The sequence below is a fragment of the Vigna unguiculata genome, chromosome 1, assembly GCF_004118075.2.
Source record: "Vigna unguiculata cultivar IT97K-499-35 chromosome 1, ASM411807v1, whole genome shotgun sequence".
In the NCBI taxonomy this organism is placed as follows: Eukaryota; Viridiplantae; Streptophyta; class Magnoliopsida; order Fabales; family Fabaceae; genus Vigna; species Vigna unguiculata.
In genome coordinates this window covers 8,187,198-8,197,334 of record NC_040279.1, presented here as the reverse complement: position 1 = coordinate 8,197,334, position 10,137 = coordinate 8,187,198, and the positions used below count along the sequence as shown (strand labels likewise).

The following is a 10,137-nucleotide window of genomic DNA, read 5'->3' as shown; positions in this document are numbered from 1 at the left end:
AGACCAGAAATAATCCTCAAGATGATTGAGAGTGTTGGCCTTTAGGATCATGCATTGCATTCGTGTGGTTGTGTTACTTTATTATGAGTTCTATCAGTTTTTTAGCCAGTTGATTTCTATTTTAGCCTGTTGAATGTATCAATTTTCTATTTTTCTTCACTATTTTAATTTTTGTTTGTTGTATCGCATGCTATGAGTAATGAAAGACTATCCTTTGTTTGTGATCTTAATTTTTTCACTTTTGTTTGATGAATCCAAAGGGGGAGAAAAATTGGACATCTCATAAACGTAGGACCTAATCTCAGAATTCTCCTCTTCAGCTACTAGGCAAGGGTCTTTCGCCTTAAAGTTTTCTTTTCCTCTTTAATTTCTCATGTAATAGAGTGATTCCACTTAAGTTAAGTGAAATCAACCGGTTGATTTGAAAATCAACCTATTGAATTTAGTAATAGATTAACTATAAAAGTTATATTTTTCGAAAGAGAGCTAAGGAAACCATTTTTTAGCATGAAAACTTTTTGGAATCTACAGAACTCTCTCTCTTTCGTGATCATACAGTGTGCACTATTGAAGATTGATCTTGGATCATTCATGGAGCTTTTGCTTGGTGTTTGAAGCTTTAAGAAAGTGGTTTTGGTAGGCAAGGTTGTGCTACCACTGAGATTTGATCTTTCTTAAGCTTTTAGGTTATGCCTAGTGGTTATCCAACTCTGCAAGAGGTATCTTCTTGTGCTGGTGTGATTCTTGTGTGATTCAAGAGTCATTGTGTGATTCTTTCACTTTTTTACATTCTTGTGTGATATAGCATAATCTAAAGCTTTGATCATGTTTGTATAACTCATTGGAATCAATCTTGTTTGATCCTTCATTTTGTTCCAGGCTTAATTCACAAATTCGCAGTTATGCAATTTTCCTAGTTTTTCAATCGACTATTTTTGTGATTTAATATGTTGATTATATTAGTACTGCATTTGTTTAATGAAATCAATCGGTTATCTTTGTTTTTCATCGATTGAAAATGTCCTGTCCAAGAGTGTTTGCATCCACACTTCATGGTTGATTTGATTCAATTGAAAATTATTTTAGGCCTTTAAAAGTCAACAATTCTTTTTAATTAGCCAATTCAACCCCCAATTCTTTTTTTTCTTACATGAAGCATTTTTACTAATAGAACTTGGTTCCTTTGAAGACTTGCAGAACTAGATAAACCACATATACTTGGGCTTTTTTTCCTCCTCAGGTCACTGTTGAATATCTTCAAAAATTTTTGGATGCCAAATCTTTTTTGATCAATACGTTTTTTTCAGACCAAAGAAAACCCAAAAGTTTGATTGGCTCACACTCGGCAAGCTAAGTCTATTTTTCTTGTATTTTCTTAAAGTCATAGCATATGGAACATAAAAGAAGGAATGAGGTCATAGTTTTATTTCTTTTCATAGCAAACAAAACATAAAAATAAAGATTTGATTACCATTCCCATGTCATCATTCCATAATGCCTTGTTTAGTAACATTTTTAAGTCCCTTTTCAATTACTTGTAGTTCTTATACTTTAAACAGGTAAGAACTTATTAGCCATTGCAATAGATCAGCCTTTTCTGTTTCCTGTTACATTCACATTTGTTGTTAGAGCACTCTCAGGTGAATATTGGGAGTTTAATGCATTACTTTTGTATCTTCTATGCTTATAAATGCATGGTTACAAATAATTATTTTTGTTGAAGTGTTAGACGACATTGGAAAGGGCCTCAATCCTCGTTTTGATATTATAGAGATTGCTAGACTGTGAGTACCCTATTCATAGTTAACAATGTTTTCAATTCAGTTTAGACATTAAAAAAATGTTTTAATTATATGCTTTGTAGATCTAACATGGCTATCTTTCCTGATCTTGTAGTTATGCTCTGGTGGATTTTTGTAGTGTACATGGTAAAGAATGCACATAAAAACATTGAGTGATTACTTTCAAAATTAAGATTGGTTTCCTTCATTGTAGTAGATCTGGTGGATTAATATATTTGTTATGATGGCCTTTTAGGTTGTTGTTCAAAGGATTCCTAGTGGAAGAAGTAATAGACCATACCAAGTAGGATTTCCATGTGTTCCTCCTCGATTTAACAGGGTTAGAAACACTAGTACAAATCAGTTATGCTTGCATCATAAATTTGTTAAAACATTTGGTTTGGTTCTTAATGTATGCTGGCAAATAACTATAATGTATAATCTCCCTTCATGTTTTTAATGTTTGCCACTTGGTATCAATTCTTTAGGTTAATGTACAAACCTTTGTTGTACAATGACTTTATATGCTTTTTCCAAAACAACGAGCCAATATGCATAATATGTGCAAAGAATATTACAGAAAAGAGAAAAAATATCAGCACAATTTTGAACTTGTTTGATATTAAAATTGTAGAGGTTGTTCTTTGTTCCTGTTGTAAACATTATATGCATAAATTATAGATACCAAAACTCTAAAACTTTTGCCTTTTATAATTTTTCTTTTATATCGGGATTTATGTATTATTAAAAATAAATAAAAAACATACAAACAAAGAGGCAATAACAGGGGGTTTTAAACTACAGGCAATAGTAGGGGTTTCGGAAAACTCCAGGCAATAGTGGGGGTTATGAAAAACCTCGAGTAGTAGCGAGGATTTTGAAAACCCCAAGCAATAGCTGGAGTTTTGGAAACCCCAAGCAGTAGTGGGGGTTTTGAAAACCCAAGGTAGTAGCGAGGGTTATGAAAACCCTGAGCAGTAGTAGGGGTTATGAAAACCCTGAGCAGTAGCAGGGGTTATGAAAACCCTAGGTGAGTTGTGCTTTTCCAAGGGTTGCCAAAAACTCCCAATAATCTGTTAGCCATGCTAGTTCTTCCGAGGAAATTGCAAACCCCTAATAAAGTCATTGGTGGGTGTTAAAACCCCAAAAATGCCAAATATAATCTCCATTAAAAAAATTATTTTTGTAGTGTGTTAATATCTAATTAATAATTGTATAACTTTAAATACACATTATTGCAGGCAAGTGTTTCCGCCACAATAATTTTGGTCATTTGGCCTTGGTTTAAGACCTGAGGCATATCCAGCCGAGGTAAACAATAAAGGCCTTTACTGCCTCGGTTTCGAAGTCAACCAACGCATAATATACCTTAATAAAAATGAATGGCCACCAACATCGTGCTACTATAAGTAGAATATGTGAATGAGCCACCATTGGCGTTAGTAATCGTGTCGCTGGAAAATGTCTCACCAACCACTATGCCCACGCATATGGAAAAAATCATATTAATCACCATTGTAGGTCTGCACCTAAGATGAACCACCACCGTCACGTTTCTTCCACACAAGCAACATATGAAAAACGAAGCAAGTCTAAGTTCATGCACCATACCTTATCATCGCACATCTACAATCAGCCACTACGCATGAACAAGAATGATGCAGTAGCAAACCACCTCTGGCCACTGTAGCTTTACCATTAAACGCAAACCCTAACCCAAGCATGAACGACAACAATGGAGGTGGCACCTCAGCTCCACGCATTCTACAACAGTGAAGAAGGGATATGTGGTCTACAACAATGGAAGAAGGTAACATGCATGGAAGAAGGGAACCTACACGTTCTATAACTGTTGGAGACAAAAAGCAATAACGGAGATGTTGTCGCTGCACCACATGAAGAAGACGCTTCAATAGTGCACAATTCTATTTTTAACCCTAACAAGGCTTATTGCCTTGGTTTATTTTAAATTGAGGCATAAAGAAGTATATACCCCGGTTAAGTAGCACTCGCTACATAAATGTAACCACATATGCCTCGGTTAAAATTAGATCGAGGCCTAAAAGATTATCTACCTTGGTTAAGTGACCACCCGAGCATAAAATTAAAAATAGCGGGAAAACATAAACATTTTGGGACATATATGCCTCGGTTGTCTATAGAACTGAGGCATAAACATGTATATGCTTCGATTGTCTATAGAACTGAGGCATAAACTTCCTCAAATATTACAAAAATGCCACCGCATCTTCATACGCCTCGTTTGCTCTAGAACCGAGCCATATAGGACACTGTAAAATGCACAAACTGCACTAGTGACAGTCTATTAAGAATAAATTGAAGACAATTTGATAATTATACATTTATACTTTTACTGAAATAATTACTAAATAGATATTTACAATGTAATTTTTTTTATAAAAAGATATGCTTTTTGTCGTAAGTTTATAAGGTATAAAAAATATTACATATGAATAAAATAATAAATATAAATAACAAATATATACTTATTTTATATTAGTTATCTATATTGTTAGAGTATTGTTTGTTTCGAAGATCAATAACTTTGTCATAATTTTACCCTTAAATAACATTTGTTGTTTAAGAGAGAAATTATATAAACTACCTAGCTTGATGTCCACTCTATAAGATTTTTTAGTTTTTCAAGAATAAATATCCCAATCTAGAGCAAAAGGGTTAGAGTCACCTAAACCCTAAGTTTTCTTGTATAAAGTGTTAGAAGTTCAAAATTCAAGTCTTAATAGATGTCATTTATAATATCAATTACTGCAAATGACCTCTTAACTAAGAGTGACAATGTGAGCTTGGTGCAGCGGGCTGTTTTGCAGACATGCCAAAAACTCGTGGGACCAACCAAAATATTGAGCTCGTTGGCCTGTAAAAGCCTGTCTCACATAACCACAACCCGTGAGGGCTGGCCTGCCGCCCACGTAAAAAAACTTGCACTTTTGTATATTAGATACTTTCCTTTTGGACTTATTCACTAACGTTGCAAATTCTTATATGAGTGGAAAAGACAAGTGTTATGTATTTTTGAATATGCTAAAACTTGAAAAATACATCGTATATGTCAAAGTACGAATATGAATATGATGAACATGTTGAATTATAAATTTATCATCCAACTTCCACTACTACATATTTTAGTTTTAATAACATTTAAAAAATGTTATTAAAGTCTAAAAAAATGTTGCTATTTGCAAAGGCGACATTTATACACATGTTATGTATAGTGCATGTTACTAAAAGGTTTTAGTAACATTTTTATATATTATTAGTATCATTTTTAAAAATGTTACTAATTAGCATTTTTACTAACACTAGAAAAATGTTGCGAATTTAAATTTTTTGTAACACTTAAAAAATGTTACATATACGTCTTCTAACATTTAAAAAATGTTACCTCTATATTTCCTAACATTTAAATAAATGTTACCAATTGTATTATTTTGTAACAATTAACAAATGTTACATATTGTCTTATTTGTAACATTTTAAAATTGTTAATAGTTTATCTATCTAGAAATAAGAATAGTTCTTAAGACAAAATGATAGATGGTTCCATTCAAGGATACATAAAGTTTGGTTAGTTGTCAAGATTTAACTCAAATCAATGGAATTGAGAATCATGTGAAATTTGAAAAGTCATAAAGTTAAATACTAGCTATGAGAATTTTTAATTTTCAAAATTAAAACAATATCTAGAATTGCGGGATAGAATGAAACCATATCTCAACCTTATCTTTTGTTTTATTTTTCCCTCATCCACAAGTTTGATCTGTAATCAAATTGGCAAGACAGTTTCCTACCAACTCTTCATATTCTATCATCCTTCATTACTTCAATTAATCAATGAGATAATAATTCTCTTGTATTCTCCTAAACTTCAATTAGTATTTAAATCCAATAAATAAAATGAATATTACTAGTAGCATTTAATATGACAATAATGGATATAATAACAAAGAATTATTTACAAATGCACCCTTGCATTAGGTCACAAGAGTATATAGATTCGCCAACCTTAAACCTCCCATCTTTTCTGACATCCAACCTGCTACATTTAGTTTTGCATCCATCCTTTGCAGCTGCAATTCCGTGACCACTTCCTCTTAACCAATTCTGACAATAGACAAAAGCAAAATATAGATATAATAAGTATAGAGGCTTGTCACCTTTTATCATTTTGTGCTCCCATTACATGAAACATTTCACAAATTACATCCATTCTTGTTTTACTCTAGAAAACAAATTGTTTGAAACACTCTTGGTCATAAAATTGGACATCTTGAAACTTGCAACTTCAGCTCCTTTCCCGGCTTGCTGGCCTGCTCAGCAATCTTTGAGAGTTCTCTGTAACTGTTTTTCTCATTGAAAATGCTAGAAGATTTTGGTGGTTGAAGTCCATGCAGGGTCCTCTGAGCATGAGCCCACCGAGCTTCCCTCTCCTCCTAACTTGCAAATATAAAACAGTCATCATTTCATCATGAGTCAGGTGTCTAACTCCGAATTTTTCCTACAAGAACAGTCAAGGGGTGTTATTTGTTTGATCCAAGAAAAAAGACTTGAACCTGTTTCAGTTGAATAATTCTTACAGGGAAGAAATCAGTTTCTCTCATTACCTAGAAAAATATGATAGTCATCAGTGCCAAGTAACTCCCAAGCACAACTCTAGTAGCAAATATTTCTTGCACTTTTCGGCTATCAGGCAAGGAATATATAGCAAACAATGTTAATTTAGAAACAACAAGCACAATAGAAAATGTTTATGAAGAAAACAGATAGCAACCAACCGTATAGTTTTTCATTCTCTGGAAAATAGCCCTACTGGTTAAGACGACACTAATAATAACACTCAATCCAGGTTCTGTCAATACAATATCATAAGCACTTCTCCAGTTGCTTCCTATCTTGCAATTTCTTGACAATTTCGTACTTGTGCTCTGCAGATACAAAAAGGGGTTGGTGAGGACAATGTATAACATTCAAGAGAAGATGTATGTGTTTTCGTATAGAGAGGTTTAACTTATTCTTGACTCTTTCTACTTCTCCTATAAGAATTTGCATCGAAAATTGAACATGTTTACATTCAACAAAAACACAGATAGGAAATAATCCCAGTTATTCCAAGAATCATCACATTGTACCAAAAATGGATTTCCTTACTTCAAAAGGGTATCAATAATGAAGATTTAACAAAGGAATAAATACAAATAGATGGTGAGCAAAGTTGTACTAACAGAATAGGGGATCTACATTTTGAGAGTAACATTTCAAGGGGCCGCTAAGCCTTTTCTTCCACTACTCGGGTAGAGGCAAGTCCCAGGTAAAGGGAGTTGCTGGCTTTCCCTTTCAAGCTTCCCGAGCTTGAAGTAATCGCGTGCCACCAGGACGACGACAAGATTTAGCTCCCAGTCGTGGAGAATAACGTGGGGGTATTGGTCGAGGAGGAAGAGTGTGGCGGTGCCAGAAAGCAAGATTGGAGGGAGTGTGGCGAATGTTTGAGTCCTGAGTTCTAGAGCGAAATTCGTGAGTGTATTCGGTACCTTGGTGAAATGGTCATGGAGGGTGTGATGCGAGAGGAAAATAATTAGAGCGAAAGAAAAACGCTAAAAGAGAAAGAATGAAGTGAAAAGTTAGGATTTGTTGGTTTGTCTTTTAACAAAACAAACGTCGTTCAATTAGTGTCCAAATATATTTTTTGTCGATCAGCTCAATTACAAGATACAAGGTTATAAAATCATGAGATGCTTTTTTTAGTCTAATAACATTTATATGAAAAACGTTATATCGTAACGTTTTAAATGTAACTAAATAATATGTTACTAAAATAAGAAATTCATAACTTGAAAAATGGGTGTGGATCAAAGAGATATTGATAAAAAAAATTAAAATATGAATATGTAGGGTTAATTATAAGACTACTGAACGTTATGTTAAATAATCACATGGTAACATTTAGTTTTATAATGTTTAAGTTTATATATGGTGGAGAGAGTTATAAAATGAAGAAAATGTTACAATAACATTTTTAAAAATTGTTACAATATTACTGTTAATATTAGATACAGTAACGTTTGTAATAAAATGTTATTATAGAATATATTTAGTAACATTTTTACTAAATGTAACCCAACAAATGTTACTAAAACTATAAAATCCTGTAGTGTTCCTAAAGTTTTTACTTAATTTTGTGAAATCGTTAAAGTTTTCCAATTTGTTGAACATTGAAAATTTTATCATAAAATTTTCTTTTTTTAGAAACCATAAAAAGCGAGTCAGCCCGCCGGTCCGTACTTATGCAGAGGGGGGGTCAAATTTTTCAACCCGCACTTTCAATGTGGGGCGGGCTAGCCTGGTCCACATTTTGAATGCTAAGTGTAGGGCGGACCTAAACGGGTTGGGCTCGTCCACATTGCCACCCCTAGTCTTAACAAGTTAAAAGAGAATGATATCATAAATTATTATTATTTTTAACTCAAGCAAACAAAAGTAACATTAAACAAAATCATTTTAACTCGTGCCTTTTCAACATGACTTCAATTCTAAGATAGTTTTAAGGATTTAAATTTGTCCACTCTTATAAATTTTACATTCTCTAACACAAAAGGTCATTATAATGTTTATTATTTTTGGCTTTTGACGTTTGCGAAAATACCGACGTCATATATGGTGACCTTAAAATAAATATGAAAGAAAAAATGACGTTACTTAACGTCGGAAAATAATAGACCGACGTCCCTTAACATCAGTTTGGACCCCACCCAACGTTCAACTCGCGCCATCTGGAGGGGAAAAACTACTGAAATTAATGTTTGTCCTTGCACTGACAGATGTCAAAGGCATTTTGTCAGTGCAAGGATAAACGTCAATTTCAGCAATTTGTTTTAAAAATTTTTGTTGTATTTAAAAATTCCCACACTTGAAAAACAGAGAAATCCTAGGACACTTCACATTATATTCCAGCAACGTGGTAATTTTAACTCATAATGGTAAAGTTGTCTAAACTTTACAATTTTATCTACAATTTTAACTAAAAGTTTCATGAAGAAATTATTCTACAAAGTTTTTAAAATAAAATTCTAATGTTGTTCTAAGGCCTAACTCCATTGTTCCAATAAATATGCTGCCCACTATTGTCTTAGTGTCTGGATAGTGTCATCCAATAGAGGTGATGGATTCTTGAAGCGCTGACAAGATAATACAAATTCATTATGCATGAATATCATTGTTTAAAGTTTGATATGATTTATAATATCTTAAAGATATATACATATATTATTACCTCTATCCACTCATTTTTAGCTACAGCTTGAATGATTGTTCTTATCCAAGACATGACATAATACCCACATTCCCATGAATCTTCTTGCTTGTTACACTAAAGATGACAAAGAACAATCACATATCAAGTTCATAAGTTGACATGCAGAAATTAATAACTTGGTAAATGAATGAGTTAAAACCTTTGGGTATAATACTTTAATTTGTTGTGCTCTAGGCTTACCCACCAGTCTAATGAAATTTTCAAAACATAAAATATAGGTTATTTTTAATAACTAAATACATGATATGAAAAAAAATGTAACACTTTCTCTTGTAACATGTTTTTCAAAGCATTTTTAATCTTCCAATACAATGAACAAAACCATACAATTGTGCATTGATTTGGAATGATGACCAATAGTTTCCAATGAGACCTATCATCAATCACATGTACTTAGTTGAATAATCAACAATAATTCATAAACTATTACAAGCATTAACACCTACCCATCAACGTACGGCGCAATGTAAATCTCTTTGTTTAACTCAACCATCCATGTTTGCAAATACCTTTTCACGTGATCAAGTGTGTTTTCAGAAGGTTTGAATGGTTTGAGGTTCAATGAATCCATACATGGAAGCTCGACCTTGATCCACAAATACTTTATCCATGTACATACAACAAGACAATTAGGTATAAATTAAAAAGTACCAATTCCAAGTTCTAAATGTGGAATACAATAAAAAATCTTACATGCACCATAGTTGTAAAATTGAAATATTGAACATCTTATTTCCCGCAACGATGTCTAGTACATCATTCAGATTGATGTACAATGGGACATGACAATGGAGGCTAAATACTCTTAACTCCAACTTTAGCACTACCAGTCCTCTCTTCAATTTGTGTAATTTTGTTAGCAGCTTCCCCAAAGGTTAATCTTCTGCTTCTGTCATGTCGTCATCTTCACGTATGACACGTTGACGCATGACCTACTACTTTTCAAGACGGGTGGACTGAAATAAATATTTTTGAAGGGTATAAGATCAAAAAGTTTATAAATTGTAA

The 10,137-nt window shown here is 33.1% G+C and overlaps 1 long non-coding RNA gene across 1 annotated transcript; it reads right to left on the bottom strand.

Moving 5' to 3' along the window:
* Positions 1-5,668: 5,668 nt before the first annotated feature.
* Positions 5,669-7,444, bottom strand: LOC114195363. Its single transcript, XR_003606474.1, has 4 exons — positions 7,059-7,444; positions 6,596-6,745; positions 6,425-6,503; positions 5,669-6,318 (listed from the first exon to the last, which is right to left on the bottom strand). It is a non-coding gene; the product is annotated as an uncharacterized LOC114195363 (long non-coding RNA).
* Between the last annotated feature and the right edge of the window lie 2,693 nt (positions 7,445-10,137).